Raw genomic sequence first — 4703 nt, 5'->3', positions numbered from 1 at the left:
TGAGGAACCACTGAGCAAGGCAGTGCTGGAAGCTTAGCACGAGCTGAATATTAATATAATGATGTGCCCCCTCCAGGACTTTGACCCCCCCAGTGAAGGACAGGTGAAAGGTTGCGACCTCCTGCGGGCCCTGCTGACCAAAATGGAGCAGGGAGTCACACAGAGAGGAGAGAGGCCTCAGCCCAAGGTGAGCCTGCAGGCATCAGAGTGCATGTGAGAGGCACCACATCTCAGCTTATGACCTCTGACCTCATACGTCCTCAGGGCTCCTGGGGGAGGGCGGACGGGAAAGTAAGCTCCACCCACAACGGTCAGACCAGCTCACCTGGACAGATCAGCCAGGCTGCAGGTACGCCTGCCTTCAGACGACACTCAGGGACGAAAAGACCAAAGTGTCCTCTCGTTTAACACAACAGAGCCACTCACACTGTTCTCATTCAGACACCTCCAGGTTTTACACTCTCACCTGGCTTCTGTAGAAACTGGCTCCGCCTCTGATTTACCTCTCCCTGCAGATGTGTCAGAGGTCAGCTTTGAAGCCACCAATCAGGGCTCGTTTACTTTGGGCGACCTGACGGGGGAGCTAATGGGTACACTGACCTCTGACTTCCACACAGAGCTGTCACTGTCTCCTCCTCCACACCTGGAGAACACACACACTCCAGGACAGGTGAGACACACACACACACCACATACATGGCTGTTTTCATGTGTTTTAATTTTTATGCCAATAAATCTGTGTGTGTGTGCGTGCGTGTGTGTGTGTGTGTGTGTGTGTGTGTTCAGGTGCTGCTGGTCAGGAAGTCCAGCAGTCACACAGGTAAGAAACACACCTGTCTGTGATTCTTGAACGTTTTGTGGGTCTGAAGATGTTTTTTAGCTGAGATCACAAAGTGATGAAATGACCGAGTTGACCAACATCTGAGGATCTGTAACAGAAACTGATCCCAGGTCAGCTGTCCACATACTTTTGGTCACATAGAGAATGAAATGGCTGCTCTTCATCGTGTGAGCAGCAGGGGGCGTCGAGTGTCCACACAAAAACCAGCCTGAGTCTCCCAGTGGGCTGCCCTGGTTTACTGGTTTACTGGTCGGGAACCAGTGAGACCTGTTTGATTCTTAAAGATGACATCAGAAACAGGAAACACCTGACAGGTAGATCAGTATGAAAACTGACCCACAGTAAAAACTAACCTGGTGAGAGCCGCAGCTGTTTACGAGATCAGGTGAGTGCTCACTCTTCAGCTTTTATTGTTTTAAAGTTGGAGATTTGATTTCTTGATGCTGATTGTAATACGACACAAACACCTTGTCACGGCAGCGTGACGCCCCCGAGGCGTCCCAGCACGGCGGCGCTGTGCTCAGGTCGATGTTAAATGAGCAGATTTTCTTTTATTACATCTGGAATTTGATCCCATGGGTCACGGATGTCGAGCTGGGGCGCTCTGAGCTGGGTGAATTGTTTAAGAAGGAGCAGGCTTCTGTTTGACTCCGCCTCCTTCGGCGAGGTGTCAGGTGGTGAAGGCAAACTTTTTAATGGGAAGCTGAGCGGGGTCAAACACTCGCTCTGAGGAAATGGGAGCGTGTGGGTGTGTGCTCTTAGCTTTAGATCTGAACAACCAGGCGAGTGGTTTGTTTACGTGCAGTCGTGTGATGTCACGCCTGCACGCCAGCGCCTTACAGGAACAAGAAACTGCTGCGGTTCACGTCCTGTGAATGAAATGTGCCTGAAGACGAGGACGAAGAACTGAACCTCATCACCAGCCTCTCTCTTTGTTGCTCTGGTTGTCATGGAAACATGTCAGCTATCGCAGCTGGTGTGCACGCAGGCTTCACCGACCAATCAGAGCACGTGTTTACATACATCTGTGTGTGTGTGTGAAGGTTCCTCAGCTCCACCTTCGTCTCTTGAATTAGAAGATGCTCAGTAACCATGACAACCAGCTCACGGAGGCATGTGTAGTAGTTATATCTCTGTCTTCATCGTCATGGAGACGCAGGCTCACGGGCCACTCGCTCTGATTGGTTTATCTCTGAACTCGGTCAGAGCAGCTCTGCATGACTCGGTTCATAATAATCCTTCTTTGTCTCAGCTCATCTGCTGTGTGAAACAAGCGGTCTTAGCTCCGCCCCCTTTAAGGCACTAAAAGGAGCATTTGAACGGCGGTTGGGAGGAGCCGTTCTGTGACATCACACAGACCCCTGAGTGTTGAGAGCAGGCGGCGCCGTTACCGTCCTCACACTGAGCTCATTGTCCTGTTTTAACGTCCGTCCCAGCGGCAGGAGTCATGTGACAGGAAGTGAGGAGCAGCAGTTTCACAGAGGTTCGATTCAGCGACTGAAACAAAAATAAATAGTGCAGCCCTCCATCATGGCGGCTCCTCCTCACAGTGAGCTCAGTGTCCTGCAGCTCCTCACACCGCCTCCTGTCTCCCCGTCAGAGCTCCTCTTTCATGCTCCTCCCTGCTGGAGACAGCCGCTCAGTGTGTCCCAGAAACCCACAGCGCCTTTTCCATTCCTGCTGGCAGCTCAGGGTCAGCGAGTTCCTGCTGCTCTCAGGCTTCAGACTAACCTCGTGAGCCGAGCCGGCAGAAGGAAACGGACGCGTCAAAGCGTTTCTCGTCACCTCCTCTTCCTCGCCTCGAGCGCGCCATGCTGCTCGGCTGTGACTTCAGCGAGCCTCTTTCTCCTTTCACAGCGCTCTGATGTCAGTCCGTTATGTAAACGTTTTACTCACTCAGCAGATATGAACACTGCAGCTCTGAGTGCTGCCCATCTGCAGGCTTGCAGAGGTCAGCCAATCAGAAGAAGGCTAAGTTAAAGGGGGGAGGAGCTAGAACTATTTTGGGGAGGAGCTGAGGAGTTTATTACTAACGGAGTAATGCAAAGCTGGTCTAGCAGAGTCCAGAATAAAAGATTCAGCAGGAAGAAGCGCCGTCCACACGGGAAGTGACTCACAGAGGTCAAAAAAAGTTCAGCACCTTCAACAGCGGGACGAATCAGAATCAGAGTACTTTATTGATCCCTGGGGGAAATTCTGTTGGTTACAGTGCTCCTTGGTCTTTGCCACATTGAGCTGCAGATGATTCTGCTCACACCATGTGACAAATGAGTCGAATAACGGCAGGGTGGGCGGGCCCAGCTTCCTGTGTGGACGCAGCTGATTTCATCTTTTGTGTTTGTACCTGCAGCTCGACAGCAGGAGGAGGAGGGAGGAAGCAGGAAGATGGGCGTCCACCTGCCCCCCATAAGACCTCCGGAGGAGGAGGAGGTGATGGAGGCGTCGGTCAGTGCGGCGGCAGACTCAGATTCCTCCACCAGCGATGTTTTTTAAAAAGAATATTTTTATATTTTAACTCATTTCAAATAAATAAAGTCTGATGGAAACCAAACAAACGTTATAACTTCATTTTGAAAATTTGCTCACAGCAATAAAAGCTTAATGCTACACGTAACCAAAGAAACAAAAACCCAAAGAGACACCTCAACATCTTAATATAACACCATCCTCTTTGAGTTTATTCTGTAAGACTCCAATAACGTTAGATATACTTAAATAAAGTTTCACTAACCTGGGCAAACAGCGGCTAACAGCAGCTAATACTAGCGAACAGTAGCTAATAGAAGCTGACAATAGCTAACAGAGATCCCAGCTAAACAGCAGCCCTTACAGACAGTTCAGCATATGTTCAACAGCTTGTCATCAGTCAGCAGTGAGCTTCTCTGACTCACTGACTCGTATCGGCTCCTTGCACAAAGTGTTACAGCCCCCAGAGTAAATAAAGATGGACGCCTCTCCCCCGGCATAGACAGCTGAGGTAAACAGTGCACGGACAGCTGGCCACAGCTGTTATGGGGTACAATCATATTTAATGTTTGTGATCTCTCTTGAATGACTAAAACATGTTTAGCCAGGATTATGCAGTTGAATCTGGAGAGGCGGGGCCTTTGTGTGAGTCAGAGTCCTGTCAGCGGGGGTTCAGAATTCAGGGTCATAGCCTTCAAAGAGTTCCCTCAACTTCTTATCGGGCAGTTGGAATGTGTGCTGATAAGAAGCTGATGGTTTTTAACTTCTCACCTTTAAATATAAATGTGGCACAGCTACTGTATGTTGCTAACATGTGGAACTAATGTGAGGCTCCATAAAACGCCATTGCTGTAAAAACACGGTCCTTGGGAGAGAACGCAGATGACTCGACTCCTCCATTCAACGGCTCCAGGGGGAGGAAAACAGATCTACTGGCCGCGGAGGATTCAGCTCTCAGAGTAGAACAGTCGAGCTGCTGGAGACCCGTGGACGTTAAAGCAGCATGGCTTCATTCCCACCACATGCCGCTAACGTGACGTCGCACATCTGTCATGGAATTTAAAGAGCGTTAGTTTGACTTATAAAACTTTATTGCTTTTGGGACATGAAGACGCTTAAAGACGTAAACCAAACTCTCCAGGTGTCGCTTCATGTGGAAATGTGTTTCTTCGTATTTCACCTTCACGGTGAATTTCACTTGTCAGTCATTCGAAATCACAGAGTGAGCCTGCAAGTCCAAACCCTGGGAACATTTCCTACAACACAGCACACGCACACACTCTCACACACACACAGACTCACACACACTCAGCAAATACAGACTGTGTTGCAGATAAGAGGATGATGGGGAGGAAATGGGATTAGTGAAGCAGCGAGGGAGACAGTGAGACTGACA

The sequence above is a fragment of the Oreochromis niloticus genome, linkage group LG19 (genome assembly GCF_001858045.2).
Source record: "Oreochromis niloticus isolate F11D_XX linkage group LG19, O_niloticus_UMD_NMBU, whole genome shotgun sequence".
Classification (NCBI taxonomy): Eukaryota; Metazoa; Chordata; class Actinopteri; order Cichliformes; family Cichlidae; genus Oreochromis; species Oreochromis niloticus.
Note: the sequence above shows the minus strand (reverse complement) of the source record.